General features: G+C 34.9%; 1 long non-coding RNA gene across 1 annotated transcript; it reads left to right on the forward strand.

The window, feature by feature from the left end:
* The first annotated feature begins 5,344 nt into the window (after positions 1-5,344).
* On the forward strand, positions 5,345-6,103 carry LOC135223310 (uncharacterized). The gene is made up of 2 exons (XR_010316471.1): positions 5,345-5,827; positions 5,955-6,103. It is a non-coding gene; the product is annotated as an uncharacterized LOC135223310 (long non-coding RNA).
* The last annotated feature ends 21,616 nt before the right edge of the window (positions 6,104-27,719 follow it).

Genomic DNA, 27,719 nt, shown 5'->3' on the forward strand with positions numbered 1-27,719 from the left:
CAGTTTATGAACTCTTCCCAAAGTGCCTTTGTGAAACTAGATGCAGCTAGAACCGCGAGGCGCTAGCGAACTGTGTGTTCGTATGTGCGTGTGCACCTCTTTCTGTTAAAAGCGTTCATACCCAAGCCTATGAGAGGGATTTTGACAGAGGGCTTCGAGTCATAGGCAAAGATGCCGTGGCATTCGGCCGGGGGAGTTTTTTTTGACATAGTGTTTAGTGTCCGGTTGGGAATGGGTAAGTGTTACCTTTTTTACTTTAGCCAAAGGGGTGGCTTGTTTGATATCTTGTAAGATGTTCCATTTTATTAACTTTGTCTTTAAACTTGTGTGTGTACTTACCAGAATGTGTTTCTGTATCTTTGGCAGATGGTTCTGGATTTCTGTGGGACAGAGTTCCCAGGGAAAGGGTGTGACCTTTTGGGTGACTTGACAATGAGTTGTTTTAAGTTAGTCTGTAAGACTGGATTACTTAGTTAACCGACTTAGTTGTTATTGTAAATAAACGTTATGTTATGATGCAACTCTCTCATTTTCATTACCTGTTAGAATGGAGAGACAGAGAGAGAGAGAGAGAGAGAGAGAGAGAGAGAGATGTGGGGATGATTGTTAGAATAGAGAGATGATGTGGGGTGATTGTTAGAATAGAGAGAGAGAGAGAGCCTGTGTATGAAATGGGTGTGGAGGTCTGCCTTCCGTTTCGTTGTCCACGCTTACCGTATGAAATACATGGCGGTTTTCCCATGTAATTAGGGTGGCAGACGGTTAAAGAGGGGATATAAAAAGTTTTCTTGCTTTTCTATGCCTAGGAACGCCAATGTAGATGTTGGATGGTTGGCCAGTTAGGAAATAAAAGGGGGGGTAGAGAAAATGTCCGTCCGTGGGATGGGGGGATGAGGAAAGATTTTCTATTAGGGTCATCAAATTTGCTCGTACCTCGATTCTTCAGGGTGGGAGTCGTGAGACAAGCAACTCAGTCTAGTTTGTAAGTGAGTTGCTAGGAGTCATCTCACCGGTCGCGTTTGTATTGTGCCGACGAGATTTACGCGTTTTTACGAAGAATTTCGAGTTCTTTTTTTCCCATTATGGAGTGGTGAGTGTTAAACTATTGTTTATCAAAAAGGAGTGGGTTTTTGTTTAAATATTTCAGGGTTATGGGATTGGTTCAAGAGGTCAAAACAATTTTTTCTTTCCCCATAGTGAAGTGTTTTCTTTATTTGCACGTGTTTATAATAGACGTATGCATTCGTCTTTGTTTAAAACATAGGAGTGTATTTTTCTATGCATGGGAACTGTGCTTATATAAGCAGATTTGGCTTAGAGACACAGAGCGGCCACAATTTTAAGGGCTCAGCATATTTCTGCAGAGAGGCGCCTTGCATTGCGAGGGTGTACGGGCATCCCTTGGGAGGGTAGTTGCATGGGTACCACTAGCCTCACTCGTGAGATAGTGCAGGGGAGGGTATTGCGAGATGGGGGGATACTGCTGGCATGGCTCGGGGGAGTGTTCTGCCGCTTGACTGAGGGGTTGTTCTCAGGGGGGGAGAAATTTTTTGTCTCAGTATGAGTGAACTTCCCCCTTTTCCTTTTTTTTTCTTAGTGTTGGAGATGGATTTGGCCTTGACATTGAATGCTAAGACATCAGCTGGTTGATTAGTTGATGAAGTGAAATGCCCGTAGAGTTTTTTTTTAAGAAAAGAGATTTTTTTTTTCTCTCTCTCTTGGATGAAGAGAAAAGGAAATAAAGAGATTTTTCTTTTCCGAAAATGAAGGGAAAAGTAGTTAACATGCACGGGATGTGTTATATGTTTCTTTGTGCCTTGAAAGACACAAATATAAGGGGGATACACAGATTATTTTTTTTATTGTGTTGGAGAAATTACTTTGAAATGCCGATGATTGGTGTTGTATCTGTGTTGTGTGGCAATGGTGTTATGTCATGGTGTTGCATGCTGGAGAAATTGTATGTCATAAGATTCAGCAATACTGTTGTATGCTATTTGAATTTTACCCTTTGCGAGAGAATTATTGCTGTGGAGAGTTATTATTATTGTTATTATTAATAATTATTATATCTTGAGATGTGTCAGGCGGGAGGTTTGCTTAAGTATAATTATCATTACGGGAGAATTGTTTTACGAGAGATTTGAGATATTTCATGGGAGATTATTTGATAATTATTACAGATAATTATTCAAGGAGAATTATTACAATGAATTAATGGGAGAAGTCTTGTGTTAATTATTTGTTCAGTTTTTGTAACTTTGGAGAATATTTCAGTGATTCACGGGGATGAGTTTTGCTGAATCTTGATGAATCTGGCTGAATCTTGGTGAATTGTGTGAGTTTTGCTGAATTTTGTGCTGAATTTTTGGAGAATGGACAAGCATTAACATTGGTGATATTTTTTGTACTGATACTGATGATTTTGATGATAGCAATTTTTTTGGTGATTTTGTGATAATGATATTTCTGATACTGATTTTTTATATACTAATACGTGGGTGTTTTAATGCTGTCAAGGGAGGTGAAATCTTTTGTGATTATGGGAAGAACTAACAACACATTATTTTAGTTTTTTTTCTTTTTTTTTATGAGTTCAGCAGATAATTGCTTGACATCTAGTGTGTTACTAGAGATAGTTAATGGTGCCGTTGATTTTTCTTTTCTCCTTTTTTTGGAAATTAGCCATCGCTGACACAAGTTTTTTTTTTACCATGGGTGAATTTGAATTTGTTTTTTCTCTCCAGTTAGTGTGAATATTATCTCAGTTCATGACTAGAGTCATTTAAGGAAGGAAAAAAACGTGTTCGTGTTTTAGCTATTTGATGCTATAGAGTAATATATGGGAGAATTTCTTGCATGTTTTGAATGCATACGTAATGGCACTACATTTTTTTCTCTGGATATTTGTGTTCCAGAAATTGTGAGTTTTCTTGCACAATACCCTTGTTGTATTTGTGACAACTTTGTGAGAGATAGGAACTTGGTTAAGTTTTCTAGTGGCTTATGTCGTAGTGCATATGGGGAAGTCTTTGCTTAGACACTGTGAGTTGGGAGTTCTGTTATAATGACTTGTGGCACATTGGTGTTTTTTTCTAGAACTTTCTAGACAGTTTTATTTGCCGAGTTTTTGCCCTTTTTTAGCAGTTATGCTAAACGGAGAGAGTTTTTATAGTTTTGACTATAACATTGAGTTATTCTCTGGAGAATTGGAGTTATAATTGAGATATAATTGAGTTATAATTGAGATATATTATTTTGGAGAGATAATTGGAGGTATATATTATTTTGGAGTTATATTTGAGATATAATATATGGGAGATATATATTTTTGGCCATTTTTGATATTTGCTAATGTGGTATGAGCTATGTTTAGTTCAATTATTTTGCAGCCATCTTTGTTGCAAATGGAGACACATATTTGGAGATTATGGGGCAATATTTGTGAGTATGTGAGTTAGTTGCCTTGAGTGCACATTTTTTTGGAGAATATATTTATTTGGAGCCTTGTTTTGTTCCACATGGAGTTATTGTGGAAAATAGAGGTAAATATTTTGTATTTGCCGAAATAGAGGATATTATCTATTCCTGGAGTGGTGTCTTTTTTTTCTACTGACATGTGGCTTTGGAGAAATAAGAGAATAATATAAGGGGGTTGGTTATTAACCAAATGGAGGAAATATTTCTATAACCGGAGTGGTGTTATTATTGATATGGTGTCTCATAATGGAGTTGGAATTAATCTTGGGCGGGTGACCTTTTTTTTGTGGTTATGGAGTTTTTTTTTCGAGTAAAGAGAAGTTTTCTGTGGTTCTCTTTTTTGATTTCGTGTCTATTTAGAGAGAAGTGGCATTACTGCATTACGAGTTATTTGCAGGAGACTGTGTTGTGTGCATTTTTCATGTTCACAAGTGTGTTATTCTTGGAGAAATATAATTTGGGAAAAGTCATGTTGAGAGAATAAGTCTTCGAGACAAATTTTTGAACACATTAGTCATATCCTGGAGTTAATTCTGTGAAATGTGTCAGTTAGACCTTTTTTTTCTTGAGAATCATGAGTTTCCAAACTTATGTGTCTGACTAGACAATTTTTGTGCTGTTGTTTGAACATGCGTCCGCAGGAGATTTTTCTGCTGACAAGCGATGTGATGAGCCGTGTGCTGATTCTTTTCTTCTGATGGTGACAGATCAGAATTTTTGCAATATCTGGAAATGTGGCTATAGCATTTCACGAAAGCGCATGTATGAGAGTTTGCTTTCTGGCAAATTCCATAACTTTACATGGAGCATTTCTTGGGGAAAACGCGGGAGTTATGCATATTATACATGTATTATGTATTTTTGTGATTGGGGAAATCTACTTGTGATTATTTTTTTTTATTATTATTTTTCTTCCTTTTCCTATGAGAGATATGATTTGGGGATTGAGCTTAAGTAGCATTTCTTTTTTGGACGGGAGATTTGATTTTACCGGGAGGTGTAATTTTTCGAGGGTTGCTGTTTACGAAATGGGAGTTTGACATTAAGTCTCATTGTGATTAATTATTGAGCAGTAAAGGGGTTTTTGCTGTTAAAAGTTGGAGATTTTTACTGATTTTGTGGGTTGTTTAAATATTAGCTTGCGAGAATATTTTTTGGGTCTGGGTGTTACGTGATTCTTTTCTTTCTTGGGCTTGTTACGAATTTTTTCTTTTTTTTCTTGTGAGCACATTCGAGTTCGAAATGTGAGTGCAGAATTCCGTGGAGTTGCTGTGATTTCTGATTTTGTGTGTGCTGATGTGCGAGTTTTGGAGAATTGAATTGGAGAACTTGATGTTTCTTTTTCTTAGAGAGTTGTGATAATGACTTATCATTTAGTAGTCATATTTAAGGGAGTTAATTGGGAGACGTTCAGTTAGTATTTCTGACCTTTTTGAGATCGTTGTTTGATAGAAGTAGTATGTTTGGGTTAATTTTCTTAGATTGACCAAAGACCTGACTGACATACTAACGCCCAAAAGTTCCCGACGCCAGCAAGACGTCCACCAGCCGTGAGGTTGCTGCCATGTTGCCCATGGTGATTACAAGTATTTCCACGTGGGTGATCGAGAGAATTCTACAGCGTGTTTTTTGGGGATCTACAAGAAGCCGTGAGAGTCTTCTACGATGAGGGAGGCATTCCGTCTTCCTACAGTTGCTACAGCCTGCTATAGCCTGTTGCTGTCTGTGCAGCTACTTGCAGACAAGCGAAGAGGGATATTCAAGAATCCTAATGCCGAAAATATCAGAGAAAATGCGTTTTGTGTTATTGGGAGATAAAGCGTGATAAGACTTTATTTATAATGCCAGAGCGTGCAGTTTTACTTATTTTGTTTTAAGCCGGCCAATGTTTTATATTGTATAAGCAATTCTGCTAGGCGGGAGCTAGCATATAGGTGCGAGGCCGAGCAATCTGTAAGACATAGGGTTTTGATTAATTATATATTGTTCGTGCATTCTCTGTAACCTGTGGAATGTGGAGGACAGTGCAGAGTAACGACCTGAGGGTAGCTGATCAATGAGTTTCTAGGGGATGGCGTGAGATAAAAATGCTTAGTTTGTCGAGTCAATGTACGACAGTTTATGAACTCTTCCCAAAGTGCCTTTGTGAAACTAGATGCAGCTAGAACCGCGAGGCGCTAGCGAACTGTGTGTTCGTATGTGCGTGTGCACCTCTTTCTGTTAAAAGCGTTCATACCCAAGCCTATGAGAGGGATTTTGACAGAGGGCTTCGAGTCATAGGCAAAGATGCCGTGGCATTCGCCGGGGGAGTTTTTTGACATAGTGTTTAGTGTCCGGTTGGGAATGGGTAAGTGTTACCTTTACTTTAGCCAAAGGGGTGGCTTGTTTGATATCTTGTAAGATGTTCCATTTTATTAACTTTGTCTTTAAACTTGTGTGTGTACTTACCAGAATGTGTTCTGTATCTTTGGCAGATGGTTCTGGATTTCTGTGGGACAGAGTTCCCAGGGAAAGGTGTGACCTTTTGGGTGACTTGACAATGAGTTGTTTTAAGTTAGTCTGTAAGACTGGATTACTTAGTTAACCGACTTAGTTGTTATTGTAAATAAACGTTATGTTATGATGCAACTCTCTCATTTTCATTACCTGTTAGAATGGAGAGAAAGAGAGAGAGAGAGAGAGAGAGAGAGAGAGAGATGTGTGTGATTGTTAGAATAGAGAGAGATGTGGGGTGATTGTTAGAATAGAGAGAGAGAGAGAGCCTGTGTATGAAATGGGTGTGGAGGTCTGCCTTCCGTTTCGTGTCCACGCTTACCGTATGAAATACATGGCGGTTTTCCCATGTAATATATATATATACATACAACAGATATTTCTGTCTACGGCCACATACTGTTTAACATATGCATTATTTATTTTTTACATTTTCATTCTAATGAATAAATCATATATATCATATCCTAAAATTCCTAATGCGAAACACCTTTTTCAAACCTTTTCCTAGGCATTCCTGCCACAACAAAAAACAACAACAACAAAGTAGTTTGTAGGATTGCTCCCCGAGTAAGGGAAAATGATGTTCCCACAGATAAGGTGAATAATTAATATCACACAAATACAACTACGAACAAAGTAGTTTGTAGGATTGCTCCCGAGTAGGGAAAAAATTAGTGTCCCACCGATAAGGTGAATATTAATATCAAAAACAAATACAACAATAAAAAACCTTCTAATTCACAGAATCTTAAAGACATAAAGCACTGCGTTGCTTCAATTGGGCTTTTAGGAATTAAATAATAAGGTTTCCTCAGTGACTGAAATTGATGAAATGTTCTTTAAAATAAAATAAAATACGACTGGAAAAATATATGAAGCCAGGACGCATATTCCGGATTGTAACCGAGTATCGACCCTCCTTGAAAAAAGCGTGACGCAGTATCTTAAAAACTAACCATGGAATCTTCTTGAAAATAATCTCGTGTTTCCCATCCCGTTTCCCGAACAAGAGGAATTATACTAACCAAACGAACCTAACCTATGGGTATGGCAGGCATAAACACCGGGGCTGGTACAATACTAGTAGTATACACCTCGGGAATTTGCAGCCAGGGACTCATTACACCTTTCAGCCTTAGACTTTTATTTTTACGATGACCTAGAGGGTCTACGTAATGCCTGAATTTATACATACACACACATATATATATATAAATATATACGTAAATTATATATATATATATATATATATATATATATATATTATATATATATATATATATATATATATATATATATATGTATATATATATGTATATATATATAATAAATATATATATATATATATATATATATATATATATATATATATATATATATATATATATATATATATATATACAAAAAATATATATGTATATATATATATATATATATATATATATATATATATATATGCGTGTTTTTTTAACTGTAAAGTAAAATATTCCTCGTGAATTTATAGAAAATTTAAAGTTCTTCTTAAGACCATAAGGCATCGCGGGAGGTGCAAGGCGCATAAAGCTTTGTGCATCAAAGCCCCGGAAGGATTATGCATCGGCTGCACTTTGGTGATGAAAAACGGAACATTTTTGAAAAACACAAATATAAATATAATATCCACCCTGGTGAAACACACAAATATGCAGGAGAGAAACGAAGACAGAGGAAAATGTATTCAACAACAACATTAAAATTTGCATGGTTGCATAAAACGAGCAATATTTCATGTTTCACAAAGCTATAATATCTTCTACAACTAAGCCCAACGTACTGCAAAGGTTATACACAACAGATATTATCTACATAATAGTTAGACCCGTGAATGTCAGATCAACATTTTACCTACTTAATCACAGGGGGCATAGAGGCAAAGGAACAAGACATTCATCTCCATTTGCTTTGTCACTAGACGAAATAACCACGACGCGACGGCCTATGGTTCTCCTGCCACAGCAGCAGGAAATAGTCTGTTTTTAAATGGGCTGTGGTTTCTCAAGATAGGCAAAACCATATAAGGATTACACCAAATATCCCGCATAAAGCCCGTCATATTAATTAACTTACACTAAGTTATTAAAAATAAAGAGTGAACGAATTGAAAAATATCGATGTAATAAACGAAGAAGCAAACAAGTCATAAAAGAATAAAAGTGGGGTTTTTAGTTTTCTATAAAATAAAATAATTGACATGGCTCTATCTGCCCGTCCACACTTTTTCTGTCAGCCCTCATATCTTAATAACTACTGAAGCTAGATGGCTGCAAATTGGTCTGTTGATCACCCACCCTCCAATCGTCAAACATACCAAATTGCTGCCCTCTAGCCTCAGTAGTTTTTATTGTATTTAAGGCTAACGTTAGCCAAAATCGTGCGTCTGGCACCTATATAGGAAAGGCCACCACCGGGCCATGGTTAATGTGGTTAATGTTTCATGGGCAGCGGCTCATACAGCATTATACCGAGACCACCAAAAGATGGAGCTATTTTCGGTGGCCTTGATTATACGCTGTACAACAAATTCGATTGCGCCGAAGACACTTCGGAGCATTTTTTACTTGTTTACTTTTTGATGATGCCTCTTAGGAAAGAGACCGAGGCCTTTCGATAGGAATCGTCTCACAAGACAATTTTGGTTCCTGAGCACCATACAAAAACACGCTCATTAAAATATTAGATTTTGATTTGATGCCATCAACATAATTAATAATCGTATCATTACCAATGATAATTTTATTTCCCAGTCCATGGTGAAAGGCGGGGAAAGCACCTACCTTTCAGACCGTATTAGGAGGAAATTTCAAAGTATCAGAGAGAGAGAAAGTGAGAGAGAGATAGAGAGATCATAACAGATTGTGTGGAAAATATGACGTGTTAATAAATGATAGGTTCCAGAGGCATAGCTAGTTGTATGCCCGAAGGATTACATGAGAAAAATAGAATAGAAAAGAAAGAAAAAAAAACTTCAACACCGTCAAAGGAAAGTTTCCTGGAGAAAACACCAAATGGTATATCATACAGTCCTGAGAGAGAGAGAGAGAGAGAGAGAGAGAGAGAGAGAGAGAGAGCAACGGCAGCATTTCACAGCATGAATATTTCACACGCTGCACCCAACCCGGCCTTTTATATATGTTAGTTCACACCCCCTCCCCTCCCCCCGCCCCCCGCCAACCCCAACCCCTTGCTCGGACTCATCGATCTGAACTGGGGGTGGCAGTTCTGGCATGATGACACAACCTGAGACTGCGTGGGCATGGTTCCCCGGTCTTGCAGAAAAAGGCAATAAAGATAAATGAAAAATAAAAACTGGGGAGATATCCGCAGTTTTTATTTTTTATTTTATCTTGATGCAATGGCAACTAAACACCTAACCATGCCGGCAGAGTAAAGTAAAAGCAGTTTTTCCATTCAAGCAATAGTCAGGAAATTATAATCTCAACAGACGATTACAATACAACGCTCTTTGATTCGTCATTCAAGTCTCTTGGTTGGCAATGATAAAGTGGTTGGAAGGACAGCGGATCGCGTAACGCAATATATGGTTGTATTATATTAATGCCGTCCTCAAAATAATTAAATCTTCTTCCTCAACTGAAGGATTTACCTGTTAGCTTGATTGAACTGGAAAGGTCAGTACGAATTATTCGACTCGTGTATTCCATGAAACTCATATGAGAGAGAAATAGAGAGAGAGATCAAAGAACTTCACCTCTAAATAGATTGATCATCAAGCTCCCGGTATATGAAATTGACTGTTGTTACAGAAAATCAAATAAATTACAATAAACGGATGCAGTACCATACTGATATTACATTGGTCTTGCCAGATTTAACAGTGTCTAGGGTTCTTTATCCCTTATTTCTATTCCGTACATGAAATAAAAAATACCAGTAATTACAGATAACTTCCTGAAAATTTATATATTTTGTGAAAATATTAGTTTTATTTTATGAGAATGTTAATCGTTCTCCATTATTCCTGGCCTGAATCTCGTTTGTTTAACATCGCTGATTTTTTCACATTAAATCTATTCAGCACTAAATATTATTTCGATAATGAAAAAAAGTTCCTACTTTATTATTAAAGAAGACAATTCTTGATCAATAAAATTTTATCCATATAAATTATATCAATTATCACTTGAACGGATTGATTTAACTGTCCTTTTCTACCGGCAATTCACGTGTCCTGTTTGTATCTAAATTTTCCTTTAACAATTCGTTAAGCTAAAATGAATATATACTCATGCATTATTTTTTTCTTTTTACCTAGTGCAAATAAGAGACTTTTTATACGACGTAAAGAACCACTGCCACAATATAATAATAATAATAATAATAATAATAATAATAATAATAATAATAATAATAATAATAACCCAGTATTTGAGAATGACCTCAATAAGCGCTCAACTACCCTGTCTAAGTAGCACAGAAAAAGCCGCTATTCGAAAAATAGAGACGAATCTCTACTAACGCTGCTGAAGTAGCCAAATTAACTTTCATACTACTACTATACTACTAACTACTCTACTACTCTAATAATAACTATATATAATAATAATAATATAATATAATAATATAATAATATAATAATAATAATAATATAATAATGATATAATAATAATAATCAAATTAGAAAGAAATAAAATCAATACGACTAACTCCTCACGACCCCCACCCAGAGCTTTTCCGAAGAAGGGGTAGTTCATTCCAGCTCAGAAACCAGAGGCTCTAAACCACAACAGAAACATTTCAAAACTCTTGATGGCATATGCCATGAATAGTTGAGGGCAGCTGTACTCTATGGAATACCAAAAGGGAGACGGAAAGACAAAAGGAAGTGAGACATTTCTGCTTGATTTCATCCTGACAGAAAGATCAACGCTGAAAGAGGAAGGTCGTCATTTCCTGTTTGTTTCCTTTAGTGTGAAGTTATTATGGATCGAAAGGAAATATAGTAGAGAAACAGAATGTGTACGAATTAATATATTCCTAAAGGACAGGTTGGTGAAAGATATTAAAAAAACAACAGTGAAAGGAAAATAATTAAGGACAAGACAAAGAGATGAGGAGAGAAAAAGGGACAAGAAAAAGATGCCACCTCCTGGGTATGGAAGGGAGTAGAAATAAACGAACACGGCTACTGGAAAGATATAACCATCAAAATGGAGATATAAATAAAGGAAAAAATAAGTCAGAAGAATTACTCGTTAAGGAAAAATATGAGAACCGTTACGAAACAAGATAGAAACGTGAAGGACAAATAAAGGTGTATTTAGCAAAACAGTTCATATAGAACATTAAACAATATTATTAATAATATGTTAAGGAGATTTGGGGCATTGAACGTTCTTGGTAAAAGTTATTTCATATTTCTGATACAAATTACTTTTCCAGTAAAAGAAAGGGTTTAAAACGTACCAGCGAATTTTAATCGCACCCATGATACTCATCAATATAAAATTAGCAAAAAAAATGTATACAGCGGAAAAAATATTTTTCATAGCGATGATACCGTTAAGAAAATACAAGTGAAAATAAATCATGAAACCATGCATCGAGAAATTGAGGAATGTTCTGCTTCATTATTCACTATTCCAACATTGACTTCAAAGAGTCAATATCCACAAACATGTCTGAGGTTAACGTACAATACTAACGTACAATACACTATATTTAATGACAAAAAGCTTGCGAAAATATGATTTGCCAAAGTTATTATACCAGAAATATTCTAAATAAATCCAAACTGATCCAATTAAATCAAAAAGAAAAACTCTGAACTATTTAAAATTCATATGCTTTCTGTGTTACCTTTAGCATTCACAAGGAACTCATGAAATATGAAAGATGTTATTGCAAAGTCTGAAATCAAAGCCCGCAGACGCAAGCAAAGCCTCAGCATAGCATGAGGGTAGAGAAAGAGGATAGCTTGATAGAAAAAAAAAGTTTAGATAAAAGGTACACAGAAGTATGAACGTGTTCGGATATATTGTCAGAAAATGACCGGCAACAGAAACTTGATAAAAAAAATAAACAAATTAAAGTTTTCCATCTGATGAAAAAGCGAAGAAAAACCCAAAATGTTACCTGAGCTTGTCAGTCTAAAACATATATACAACTCAACACAGAATTATCTTATCTTTAAATGTTTCAAAGCTACGTCCACTCTGTGCTGAAATGATTTAATCTGTTCTTGAGCTCTTTAGAGTAAATGCAGTATGAACTTTATTCTAAATTCGGAAGGAATCCACGAATATCTTGGCATAACAGCATCCTCGTTTATCTTAATGATCGTCCCCATGAAAACGTAATCCGTCTGTAGATTCTTAGAGATATGGTGGTAATACTCGAATTATTCCAGAGACTTTCAAAACTAATCGTAATTATGCAGTGCATCATAAATGGTTTAGATCCTGTGCAATGCATTTGGGGTTATCGACCTTAAGGGTTTTATTAATTGAAAAACTGAATTCCAGCTCCCCGCATCTTTATTTATTTATTTTTTTTATTTTTTTTTTTTTTTTGCGAATCCGTCACATGGTATTTTAATTTTTTTTTTTATTTATAGAACATATCAACCTAAAATAATACATTCATTCAAACTGTAATTTTCCTTAAGAGATTAAGTTTAAACTGTTCCAATAAAACTGAATGGAATTTTGTTGAAAGATAAGCTCTCCGTGAGAAGTTTACAAATTCCACTATATGGCAACTTCCATTTTTTAGTTTTTTAGTTCTCTTCCACTGCAACCATTTATTCTTACTACGCACACGAATGAATATAAACAACGTAATACTTTAAATTACTATAAAGCAATGAACTAATTCCCTTCCATGTGTGTGTGTGTGTGTGAGAGAGAGAGAGAGAGAAATGAAAAAGTTATCTTACGAGGGAAACCAATTGCCAGCAGGTTTAAATAAAAGTGCAAACCACTATCAAAACATAATTTACCAAAAGTAGTCTCCTATAAAGTGGTGATGATATCCAGCATGATGGACAACGATTTATAACGAGGACAATATAGATATTACTTAGCTTACCTAATTCTACGTCAGAAATATTTCAGAATTAAAGCAATGAATTAAAAAAGGCTCATGAATGAATGTTTCAGAGAATGAATGGACAGCGTCGGCTACAAACACTCCCAGGGTAAATTAATTAGGAAATTCTGCAGAATAAAAATTAAAAAAATCGTAATCGCCTAAAACACTGTGCTTTTGTATCTTTTACAGATAATCCAGTTATGGGCTCTTCCAGGAGTAAGAGGCCGTGCTAGCACCAGGCTGGCTTAATCTTAAACAACATTAACAAAAACTCAAGCTTGAACGCTATGGATTCCAAATTCCACAACTACCTATTAGGAAATTATCTCAAATTTACGAGCCGTTATCAGCGCAAAGGTTTTCTGATCACTTTTCCTTTGATAATGATAACTGCAGAAAATATATTTGCTGCACTTGAAGGAAAAGGAAAGACGTGCAAAAGAAACAAATAAGAAAGGTTACACAGTGTGTGGGATCCATTTCTCCTGAAGACAAGTTACGTGGGCGTCTGGCCCACTGCTCCCAAGTTTTCTCACTCGTCGAACTTGGGTTGGAATGGTTCCAAAGCAAGTAGTAGAAGGAGAACTAGTTTCTAAGACCATGTCTGCCTTGTCCACAGTATTACCATTCTTCTTTTATTCCTTTACTTTCCCAGTTACGATTTCTCAAGTGTTCATTGTATTCCAATTTGAAATTTCACACACACACACACACATTATATATATATATATATATAATATATATATATATATATATATATATATATATATATATATATATATATATATATATATATATATTTGCAACCAATTTGCAGACGGGTGAAGACCAATGGATACATCAAATGGGGTGTTTTATAATTTTGTATTAATATCTAATTAATTGACAGATTCCTAGAAGACGTAATAAATGTGTTATTACGGAACGTCGGAATAAAAGAAAAATGTAGATATTGGCCTGTTTCCTGGAGTCAATACCTGATTTGATATATATATATATATATATATATATATATATATATATATATATATATATATATATATATATATATATATATACACATATATACATGTGTGTGTTTGTGTGTGTGCGTGTGTGTGTCTATATGTGTGTCAGTTTTTGTTAACAATAATTTTATAATAAAACAAATATTCCAAGGATGCAAGTTAAACATGATTACGTATATATATATATATATATATATATATATATATATATATATATTATATATATGCATATATATACGTATATATACTTATATATGTATGCATATACGTATGTATTTGTATGTGTATGTAACTCATAATATTAGCCGTTTCATACACTTATATAAGAGGCTGACAATTCAGCGCGTCGACCTGCATGCCCATTCTCTCTTCCCAGACATAGAGTACTTCTTACACTTCATTTCTGTGTATTCCTCTCCCTTGTCCCAAAACCTTCACTACTCCTAATTTTAGCTTTCACTACTGCAGAATTAGGCACTTTCAACAATGACATTCGCCAAGTCTCTCCATCTGACCAAACCATCTCAAACACCTGCTCCGTCTTTTCACTTATTTAACCTTTCAACCATTTTTCCTATATCTCGTATCCTTCGAGTCCTTTTCTCTCCACTTACGCTATCCAATACGCACGGAGTCAACTTCTTTCATCTATTCGCATTCAACATCGTTAATAAAGACAAACTAGTACAGTAACAAGAAACCCTTCCTGTGAAGTTTTAAGCACTGCAATATTAGTCTGTCTTAACATCTGCACACTTTATCTATTAGAAACGATAGTTAAAGAACGCCGTGAAAAGAGAATGGGAAGTAAAAAGATGGTTTCGGGATGAGATAAGAGAGAATGAATGATAAAAGACATAGAATCTTAAACCTAAATCCCGAAGGGGGTCGGGAAAGGGCCCAATCTGGGTCCTGTCGGTATGGTGATTTTTCACTGTACTGAGTCTTTTTCCGTGGAGGTTTCTTTTTCTCAAAAATTCACTTCAGTTTTGACCGTTCTTCAACAGCGACGTGGGCCGTAAATTGGTGGGTAAAATATCGTCTTAAAATGAATGGCGATAAGAAATTAGTAAGTTTGAGAGAGAGAGAGAGAGAGAGAGAGAGAGAGAGAGAGAGAGAAATTTGATATTTAAAGGATGAAGTATACCTGTGGGGTTTGTTATACTAAAAGGTAAAAAAAACGTGAAAATAGAGAAACAGAAAATGGATATCTTATGGACATGAGTGCAACACTCAGAAATCAGAATGTTACGTCACACCAATTTCTACCAAGAATGAAGTTAGTACTATCAGAGAGCAAATAGCAATCGAAATATTAAAATAATTACCATATACAATTTCTAAAAAGTATGTTTTTTTTACATATATTCTTAAGTTCAAATAGTTGAAGTTGGGAGCGATGGAAATTCCTTCTTTTTCATCTATTGTTTTAACTGACTGTACCAACATGATTCACCTCATATGCCGTACATTTTTTACGGTCGTTAGTCATCATATAACCAATGTTCCAATACTGGGCTCTGCTATGACGTTTGTTTTATAGCCACAGACATTCTAACTTATAATTTCTGAGGCGGAGCTCCTTTGCTTTTGAGTAAATTCAAGCACAATTCCCTAATTTTATATATTGAAGCATTCATTATTACTTGTGCTACCTATATCGTTTGATACAAATAATACACACATATATATTTACTTTTATACTTACTTAGTTCAGATCAGTTTTCGTTGTTAGGCATTTTCTCTTTCGTTCACATCAAGCATTCTGTTCCATTGTAATTCATGGACTTCATCAATGACAACAGATGTTAATTCATGGACTTCAGTGACAACAGATGTTAATTCATGGACTTCATCAGTGACAGCAGATATTAATTCATGGACTTCATCAATGACAACAGATGTTTATTCATGGAATTCTTCAATGGCAACAGATGTAATACCAGTCTCCATCTCCATACGTCCCTTATGGGATACTTGTTATAATATTTAGGGCAGATATATTTAGAGGTAACCTAATCATTATTTCTATAATGGACTAAAAGACATACCATTGAATAAAATGCAGGAAGCCTTAACTTTTGTTTGCAATCCTTTCACGGTATGCAAACTTTGCGAGCTTTTTTAAACGGTCTGAAGTTTTGTGTAAGGACAAAAAAAACGAAAAAAAGAACTGCTTTCAGCTTTGTAAAAGTTTTCCTTTTTTATATTTGACAACAAAGGGTTTTCCCACGACAGGTGAATGTTGCAATGCGCCAAGAGTTTTTATGTTGATGCAATACAACAAGAGCTTTCTTTGCTTGTTAAAGTAAACTTCTCCACGACGGCATGAGGTTTTTCTCTCTCTCGCTGTCTCAGAAATGCACACACAAATATTTATGTATATTTAAGATATATACTATATACACATATACATACGTATATATATATATATATATATATATATATATTATAATATATATATATATATATATATATATATATATATATATATATATGATGTATGTATTGTATATATATATTTATTTATATACATATAATGTATATAGTGTGTATAATAATGTGTATATATATATATATATATATATATATATATATATATATCTATATATATATATATATATATGTATAATATATATATATTATATACACATTTTATATACACATTATTAAGTTGGTTGGGGGGCGGGGTGCGTTGGTGGTGGTGGTCGGTGGAAGATTATGCTCTTTGGTTCTCGGGTCTTACTGTAGAATAAAAAAAAATTCCTCTAGACTTATTGACAAGAACAAGTATTTACCATTTGCATCCACTCAGCACCTACGTTTGTTCCAGTCCAGAAAACTTTTTTTGTTAACTGGCCAGATATTGTCGTTTCGAAAATAGTCGTGTTCCTGTATGTTTGCCAAATAATATATTAACAAAAAGTTCTGACTGGAACAACGTAGGTGCTGAGCGGATGCAAATGGTAAATATTTGTTCTTGTCAATAAGTCTAGAGGAATTTTCTCTTATTCTACAGTAAGACCCGAGAACCAAAGAGCATAATCTTCCACCGCCCACCACCACCAACGCACCCCGCCCCCCCAAACAACTTCAAAGCTCTCTCAGACTATCTGAAAAGAAAGCTAAACTCTAAATATTTTTCAGCAAAAAAATTCTCCTTCGGACTGAACCTCAAAATCTTAAGTAAAGATGGGCTCCCATCTCTCTCCTCTCTCCTCTCTCCTCCTTCTCTCTTCTCTCTCTCGCTCTCTCTCTCTCTGTCTCCTCTCTTCTCTTCTCCTCTCTCTCTAACGCAGCTCAAGCCATTCGCTACGATCCTTAATTTGCTAAAATGATATTAAATTCTCTTCATGTGACGGGAGCCAAGGAAACAATGACTGACCTTCGATCCATCAGCAGAGAGGGTCATTCCAAAGTCACTGAATGCCTAACAATAGTCTTTGTGAAATTTTAAGCATGGGGTTTGAGTATCCGTCTGTTTGTGAATTTTCTTTTTCATAATCTTCAGATATGCACACAGGTACGCGCAGTGAATTCTTTGATGTCCCTCACATATGAAAACTGATCAAAGCATTATAGCAAAGGCTGGCTGTGAGGAGAACTTCAAAGCAACATCATATTTTGTTTTCGTTTTGATCGACGACTGTTTTTCTTTCCCTGTATTTGTCAAAGCTACCTTAACTAACTTGAATTTTTGCTTTGCTTTAAACGCCCAAAGAAACGCCCCTAACCACTCGCACCTTATTCCATTTAATGCTGGGAATGAATTTTATATAAAAGCAGAGCACAGTTTAGGAATTAATCAAAGCGGCAGGAATATAAATCGAAGCAAAAAACTGCAGCATGTCAACGTCAGATCTGAATAAAAGCAAAGACGAAAAAGCGGGATATACAAAATAAAAGTTACAATGGATATAGAGTGGAAAATCTTTTTAGGAAAGAGAAGTATATTTTCGACAAACTTCTGGCAGTGATACATTGCACGAGAGAAAACATTTAATTTAAAAGTTTTCATGGGGCAAAAAGGCATGGAAAATATTTTCACTCAACTCTGCACAACGTAACTTTCCTTCTTTGGAAGCAGGACTGACGAACATCTGTGGAAATTAAATGTAATGTTAATTTTGTATGCAGTCCAGAGAGTCACTGATTAAATTTCTGGTAATAAATAATACAGTACTTACTTAATACGGGAAACAAGTCAAAAATTCGAAATGGGAGAGAGAATTAACATCGAAAAGGGGGAACAAATTTTCTGTTCTTGCACGGAGACAAAATATCATTTTTGAGGGATAATAAAGGGGCACATATTGGAGAGAGCGGCTTACCTATTAGTATCTATTTCACAGAGGAGACAGGAATTAATATAAGAACAGTAAAAAAACTTTCAAGTATATATGAATCATCTCTCATCAAAATAACATTATTTCCAAAGCTGTTTATTAAATGAAGATGAAAGGTGATAGGATCTTTAGAGGGGAAATTTAATTTCCTTATTTTTAATCCTGAGTAAAATGTTCAGTGTGGTACAAGTAAGTCGTGATACTTCACTTGACTGAACTTTAGTAATTTACAGTATTCCCGGGTGCACTCCTACCCATGAGTTTTAGTTTTCTGTAAAAGAAAACTATTAAGATGGCTATTTGTCTGTCGTCTGCACTTTTTCTGTCAGCCCTCACATCTTAAAACCTACTGGAGCTAGAGGGCTGCAAATTGGTATATTGATCATCCATCCTCCAATCATCAAACCAAACTGCAGCCCTCTAGCCTCTGTAGTTTTTATTTTATTTAATGTTAAAGTTATCTATGATCGTGTGTTTACATGCACGCTATAATTGCCAACAACACAGGCCACCACCGGCCATGGCTGAATATTTCATGGACCGCGTCTGAGAGTTTTATGGGCAGTAGATGAGAGTTTCATCAACATCATACGCTGTACAGAAAACTCGATTGCTTCGGCGCTTTTTTTACTTCTTGTTATCGTTCTTACATAAGGAAAATTAATTAAAGATTTAATATCAGAACAACAGCTGGAGAATAAAAGGTCAACTGCAAAAGAATCACAAGTAACGGAAGGTAAGAAATATGACTCCCACCTCTTGTTAGAGCTCTCGATAAATTCTTTTCTCTTCGTTGTGGTAACTTGAAGACCATGACTTTTATACTATTTTCTTTTTATTAAGGATTTGCGCATTTGCTTTCATAAAAATTTAAAATAGAAGAAGAGAATGAAAAAAAAAAAGATTCGCAGGAAGGTTTCAGCTGGAACTAATCACAGGTCCTTCGATTTGCCAGAGAGAAATGAGGCGGCTCTGGTGACTTTAGTTGGATAAACAACACTTCAGACTTTCCTTTCATTGAGTGTCCTCCATTCTGGGTCTCTTGGATGAGATCAGCTAATGAAATCTAATCCCTGAGTTAATGGATTTCACTGGAAAGAAGACCACAAGGGTCAACACGGTTTTTTTTTCTTTAAAAAATTATTCATTCTGTGGCACTATCTACAGTTACACACGACCGCACATTACAAGCACACACATGTACACAAACACACTACACACACAACACACACACACACACACACACACACACACATATATATATATACTATCATATATATTTATTATATACATCATATATTATATCATACTAATCATATGGTATAATATATATATATACTATATATAATAATTATATATATATATATATATATTATATACTTATATATATATATATATATATAGTATATGTATATATATATATATTATATATATATATTATATATATCTTATATATATATATGATATTATTATATATATAATATTATATTATATATATACATATATATTATATATATATATATATATATAATCTATATATATTATACTAGATTAATATTATATATATATATATATTCATCTTATTATATAGATCTATAATATAGTATTATACATATATCTATATATCTTATATATATATATAGCTGTGAGATCTATATATTATATATTGTTATTATATGTTGCTACTTTCAAAACGCATATATCCCCTTTTAGACTGTATGAAATGTATATATAGAGTTTTGCAAAATTTTTCAGATTCCTTAGCTAGCTAGAGTTGTAGGAGGTCTTAAAATGTATGTTCAGATTTCACATAACATAATGTAAAAGAGTATGTAACGTAGAATGTAAAGAAAGAGTGAGAGATTATCTTTGTCCGTTCGAAGCTATAGTTGTTTTTCAAAACCTGTCAACACATTTGATTAGAGGAACTTGAGAGCTCCGTTTGCTTTCCTAACCTGTCATCACGTTTGATAAGGGATTTCTGTCTCGATCGGGTACGTGTCTTTGTTGAGCTAGTACATACATAACTGTATACTCATTTCGTACGCGTACGTCTTTGCCGAAATCACATGTAGATTTCACGATTTTTCTGTAAAGCTATGTCATCTTTAGAAGCTTCTTGAAAGAATTGCATCATCTTTCGCGTGTCCAAACGTTTTGAGTTCGTCAATCTTTTGAGTTGCCCATACAAGGAGGAGAGTGAGAGCATTTCATTATAGACTTGGAATTCCTGGCGTTCAGATCTGTCTCTGTCTCTCTCTCTGTCTGTCTCTCTCTCTCTCTCTCTCTCGCCATAAATGATATTAACGTAACGTAAATTGGTCACTCGTAACTTGTAGATTTCAGATTGGATATTTCTTGGAGTTTATTTAGAGCTATTTAGTGCTTTTTGTGGAATCTAAACAAACATTGTACAATTGTGTAACGGTGCCTATTTTTGTGAAATTGTGAAACAAGATGCAGCAAAGAAAGAAAATTGGTATACCAAGGTAAAGTGTTATATTTTTATTAGTTGCAACTAATAACTAATAGTTACATTGGTTTGGTAAAAATTTAAACTAATATTTACAGTGGTTTAATTGTACACCAGTGTATAAATATGATTATATTTATGTAGGTAGAAACATAGAGTGGTAATTGATCTGTTTTCCTTCAATTTACTTGAAGTGACTTAGAACCAGGGAAGTACTTAGACTTCTGAAATCAGGGAAATGCTTAGACTTTTAAAGTTGTTGATGGAGTCATGCCCTTTAATCAATTTAATTACTTACAAGATTACCTCAAACCTGTTTTGATGAGCTTAGTCTGATTTTCTGCAATACTGGTAAGTTGTTTAAGGGATCACTGTTGCCTTTAATGTATTCAGTCGTTTAGTACCTGTGATGAAGGTTCAGGTGTCTGGCTGTTTTGAGGTAACAATTAATGAATGGTAAGTGTAGTAACCAGATACTTGGCACTTCGTCACAATATAAATATATATATATATATATATATATATATATATATATATATATAATATATATATATATATATATATATATATATATAATCAGACACCTATTCAAAATACCTACCAGCAAGAAAGGAAATTATAAAATATATGATTAAAATAATTGCTTATGACTGGGAATGGTAACCACGGTGAGAGAACTATAAACGTATCAAATTTAAATCCTCTCCTCCTAAATGTTTTAATTCAAATTTTAACTTGCGATATAAAAGGGATTGAACGAATCAAAATCCGAGAACAAATGACAATTAGACCCTTAGACTCTACAATATTTTTAAAAAATATGAACGTAGTTTCGCAGATCACAAGAAAATGCGGCTGTAATGGGAAGCATTAGGTAACTTTTGATTTTATCCCGCTCCCCCAACCTCCACCACTCCGACCCCTTTCCTATTTTATTCTTCACTCTCTCTCTCTCTCTCTCCTCTCTCCTCTCGCTCTCTCCGCTCCCCGCTCTCTCTTCTCTCTCGTCTCTCTCTCTCTCTCTCTCTTCCTCTCTCTCTCTTGAGTTCTCCTTAAACTAAGTTTTATTTTATTTATTTTTCCGGTTTCGGTGACAACTGCATTGTTGAAGACTTTAATTATACAAAAATAAACCCAATGGCACATCAACTCATGTATACGTACGCTTTCTTATCAATATCATTTTCCAAATCTGGAAGAAGAAATAGTCAATACAGATGCACGTTTTCCTAAAAACAAAACAGTAAAATGAAATAAAATACAACCATCATGAATGCACAACATGAGTTTTTTTCGCTGCATTTTACATCTGGTGTGTCTGATATATCTGTTTACTTCGCGGATACCCTGAAATTTAGAGAATGGAGAGAGAAAAATGTGTTTGGGAAATTCCCGTTTAAGTAGCAACGTGTACCAAGTGCTATCAGGGTAGTTTGTAAACAAATGAAATACGGAAACGAATCCCGCAGCCGATATATACAAAAGCACGAATCTTCGGTGACGAATGTTTATTAATAGATACCTTACCACCTGCAACATATTCCTTCTGAGTTTTAATTCAACCCCTTTTGATTCTATTCTTACGGCTCTTATCAATTAAATGTTCAATTCTGTTCCCATATTTTATAAATGATTTCTCTGATCATTTGAAACCGGACTTCTTTCGTATGTTAAAAAATACAAGTATTATACATTTAACTGTTTCTCCTTTGCCACTAGTACGTCATAGACCCACGACACTTGTACTTCATCTTTCATGAAACGAATGGGATAATTTGAGATCTCTCCCTTTTTTGCACAAAATTTTACCTCACTTTCTCACACGGAAAGAAAGGCCCTTTACTCTCTACATGAGAGCGAGTAGAATGATAAAAATGCATGTTCAAATATCGCCCAATAATTTCCACTGACCAGGACAAGTAGTGAGGCGGGTTCAGCGGAGACTTACACTTTTCCCACTGTCGAAATAATTAGGCTAATTATTAGGCTTCTCTAATAATTAGGTTTGTAAATTAAGCTTTGCTCTCGAAGTCCAACTTTTAAACATCAACAATAGAAATACTTTATAATGAACCTCTTGTATATATCATTTTTAGCCACATCCATTTCTCCAGATTTTATTTTTACATTCAGTTCAGTATAGTTCCAAAGACAAAAAACTCCACGCAATGTGATTTAACCTACACATTGCAAACAGCTTGAAATATTAAGCGCTATATCATTATACGAAAGCATTAAACGTAACTTCGTTTACCAAATATTCTGTGAACTGACTTAAATAGCAAATGTTGATCGCCACCTACATTAATAAGCCACTATGTAACCATATCCTTTTAACCAGACAAACAAATAACTTACAACGTAATACATTGCCATGTTTATTCATCATTCGAGAGCACTTCCTAATAAAAATATGAAACCGTATATAACATTACTACCGTAACATAAGAAGTAAACGATAAATTAACGTTGTATATTGTACATATTTCATTCCGACATTTATTGTAGAGTACTGAATATCCAGAGGATGAGAACGGCTATATATATATATATATATATATATATATATATATATATATATAATATATATATATTATATATAATATATATATATATATATAATGAGATATTACGAAAAAGGGAAAAAAACCGGTTTGAGCACCTGTTGGTAATCAACTCGGGCTGTACCTTTTTTCCAATTTGTAGAATATGAACATACAATGAACACCATATTCATACAACATGTAAAAAAGAATTAGGCAATTAGACATAAAATGCGGCAAGAACTAGATGCACCAACATAATGATACAGTTATTGTATGCACTGAAAGGAGTATTAGTCTTTTATAAGTTAGAACTTTACGTACCAAAGGTAAATTACAGGGTTTAACAACGCCGGAAAATCCGTTACTTAATTTTCCAAGGATTTTTTTTTTTCATATTAATGTAAAATTCCGAAGCTTGAAACATTCCTAGTATCAAATTATTTGTGGCGTCGTCTTAATAATATAAAAAAGGTAGTGTAAATTAAAAAAATGAAAATAGATATGCTATATTTAATTCAAATGAGTTCATCTCATATGAAATCAAAGGAGAATAAACAGAAGCCACAATCTACAACAAATATATAGTCTGTCCATAGGACAACTCAGTTTACCTTATAGATGTGCTTTCCATCTGACCTCATATTCAAAATAGAATTTCGCGATGAAATTTCGCTGTGAAAGTGAATGAAAGAGCGGCCGAATTTTATTCTAGTGGATGCAAGATTAAAACCGTGCAATTGCTGGGCGAATTTTCTTTCACATTTCTATTTTTTTTGGAATATTAGAATACTCAGCCATAGACGCATCCAGAAACATTTACGAGATCATGACGTTAAGAACTGTTTGCGGAATATATGTATATATATATATATTATATATATATATATAATATATATATATATATATATATATATATATATATATATATATATATATATATATATATATATTTATATATATAAATATATATAGATATATTATATATATATATATATTATATATATATATATATATATATATATGTATGTATATCTAAACAACCACTGGTACTATTCGCTTCACGAATAAAGTGTGTCGCCATGCTCAACATCAATAAGTTATATTATTAATGGTAAAAGAATTATATCTCGAAAATGACGCGCGCATTCTTTTCATTAACAACATAGATATCCACTGCTTCTAAAACCTTAGTATTTACTTTATTTTTATCAACATTCAATATCTCACAATATTTGTACACGGTCATTGCTTCGGTCTACGCAAGAAGCACCGGAGAGAGAGAGAGAGAGAGAGAGAGAGAGAGGAGAGACGAGAGAGAGAGGAGGCTTTTCGGACAAGGAAATAGAATAGACCGTCATGGAATTGACCCACGTAGCCCTACGCGCCCTAGAGGATAGAGAGAGAGGAGAGAGAGGGGAAGAGAGAGAGGCTGTTCGGACAAGGAAATAGACTCATGATTGACCCACGTAGCCTAGCCCTAGGAGGTTAATTTTGGAGCCACTGCTTGTTCTAAAAATCGGAAATAGACATTGGTATTACTAGCTCCACTAATTATAAGAATTCCATAATACGGAAGATACTAATAATAATAATAATAATAATAATAATAATAATAATAATAATAATAATAATAATAATAATAATAACAATAATAATAATACGTAATAATAATAATACAAAGTACAAGAGAGGGGACTAAACAACACAAATAGTAGATGTAATACAGAGGCTTAAGGCCAAAGCACATAAGATCCAACGGTACATGAACAAGAATAAGGGATACCAACAGAACAAACTATTCGGAACCAACCAGAAAGGACTATACAGCCAACAACTATGGGGGGAAGACAACCACCCAGAAATTCCTGAAGCCGAACCAAGTAAGAGACTCTGGGAAAACATATGGAGCAATCCGGTATCACACAACAAACATGCAACATGGCTCCAGGAAGTCAAGGAAGAAGAAACAGGGAGAATAAAACAAAGATTAACAGAGATCCCGACAGACACAGTCAGACACCAACTAAAGAAAATGCCAAACTGGAAGGCCCCAGGTCCCGATGAAGTCCATGCATTACTGGCTCAAAACTTCAAGGCCCAACACCCACGAATAGCAGAACAACTCCAGCATTGTATCTCAAATCACCAAGCACCCAAATGTATGACCACAGGAAGAACATCCTTAGTACAAAAAGACAAGAGTAAGGGAAATATAGCCAGTAACTACAGGCCTATCACTGCCTACCAATAATGTGGAAGTTACTAACAGGTATCATCAGTGAAAGGCTATACAACTACCTAGAGGAGACAAACACCATCCCCCACCAACAGAAAGGCTGCAGAAGGAAGTGTAGGGGCACAAAAGACCAGCTCCTGATAGACAAAATGGTAATGAAGAACAGTAGGAGAAGGAAAACCAACCTAAGCATGGCATGGATAGACTATAAAAAGAAAGCCTTCGACATGATACACACACATGGCTAATAGAATGCCTGAAAATATATGGGGCAGAGGAAAAACACCATCAGCGTCCTCAAAAATACAATGAGCGAAAAAAAACTGGAATACAATACTTACAAGCTCTGGAATAAGACTAGCAGAGGTTAATATCAGGAGAGGGATTCCCATGACAAAAGTACTACAGAAGATGGATGGCGGGTACCAACTCAAGAAAAGAGGCAACAGAATCAACCATCTGATGTTCATGGACGACATCAAGCTGTATGGTAAGAGCATCAAGGAAATAGATACCCTAATCCAGACTGTAAGGATTGTATCTGGGGACATCAGGATGGAGTTTGGAATAGAAAAAATGCGCCTTAGTCAACATACAAAAATGCAAAGTAACGAGAACTGAAGGGATAAAGCTACCAGATGGAGCAACACCAAACACATAGATGAGACAGGATACAAATACCTGGGAATAATGGAAGGAGGGGATATAAAACACCAAGAGATGAAGGACACGATCAGGAAAGAATATATGCAGAGACTCAAGGCGATACTCAAGTAAACTCAACACCGGAATATGATAAAACGCCATAAACACATGGGCAGTGCCAGTAATCAGATACAGCGCCGGAATAGTGGAATGGACGAAGGCAGAACTCCGCAGCATAGATCAGAACACCAGGAAACATATGACAATACACAAAGCACTACACCCAAGAGCAAATACGGACAGACTATACATAACACGAAAGGAAGGAGGGAGAGGACTACTAAGTATAGAGGACTGCGTCAACATCGAGAACAGAGCACTGAGGCAATATCTGAAAACCAGTGAAGACGAGTGGCTAAAAGAGTGCATGGGAAGAAGGACTAATAAAAGTAGACGAAGACCCAGAAATATACAGAGACAGGAGAATGACAGACAGAACAGAGGACTGGCACAACAAACCAATGCACGGACAATACATGAGACAGACTAAAGAACTAGCCAGCTATGTAGGAAGTGCAATACGAAAAATGAAACCATAAACCACATAGCAAGCGAATGCCGGCACTTGCACAGAACCAGTACAAAAAGAGGCAGGATTCAGTGGCAAAAGCCCTCCACTGGAGCCTGTGTAAGAAACATCAGCTACCTTGCACTAATAAGTGGTACGAGCACCAACCTGAGGGAGTGATAGAAAACGATCACACAAAGATTCTCTGGGACTATGGTATCAGAACAGATAGGGTGATACGTGCAAATAGACCAGACGTGACGTTGATTGACAAAGTCAAGAAGAAAGTATCACTCATTGATGTCGCAATACCATGGGACACCAGAGTTGAAGAGAAAGAGAGGGAAAAATGGATAAGTATCAAGATCTGAAAATAGAAATAAGAAGTATATGGGATATGCCAGTGGAAATCGTACCCATAATCATAGGAGCACTAGGCACGATCCCAAGATCCCTGAAAAGGAATCTAGAAAAACTAGAGCTGAAGTAGCTCCAGGACTCATGCAGAAGAGTGATCCTAGAAACGGCACACATAGTAAGAAAAGTGATGGACTCCTAAGGAGGCAGGATGCAACCCGGAACCCCACACTATAAATACCACCCAGTCGAATTGGAGGACTGTGATAGAGCAAAATAATAATAAAATAATAATAATAATAATAAAATAATAATAATAATAATAATAATAATAATAATAATAATAATAATAATAATAATAATAATAATAATAATAATAATCAATCCACCGCCGCGATCCTCTTAATGCATTTGTGTTATTCATGATACTATTGAAATGGAACAGTTATATATATAAAAAAAAAAAGAGACAAAAC

The sequence above is a fragment of the Macrobrachium nipponense genome, chromosome 8 (genome assembly GCF_015104395.2).
Source record: "Macrobrachium nipponense isolate FS-2020 chromosome 8, ASM1510439v2, whole genome shotgun sequence".
NCBI classification, from domain to species: domain Eukaryota; kingdom Metazoa; phylum Arthropoda; class Malacostraca; order Decapoda; family Palaemonidae; genus Macrobrachium; species Macrobrachium nipponense.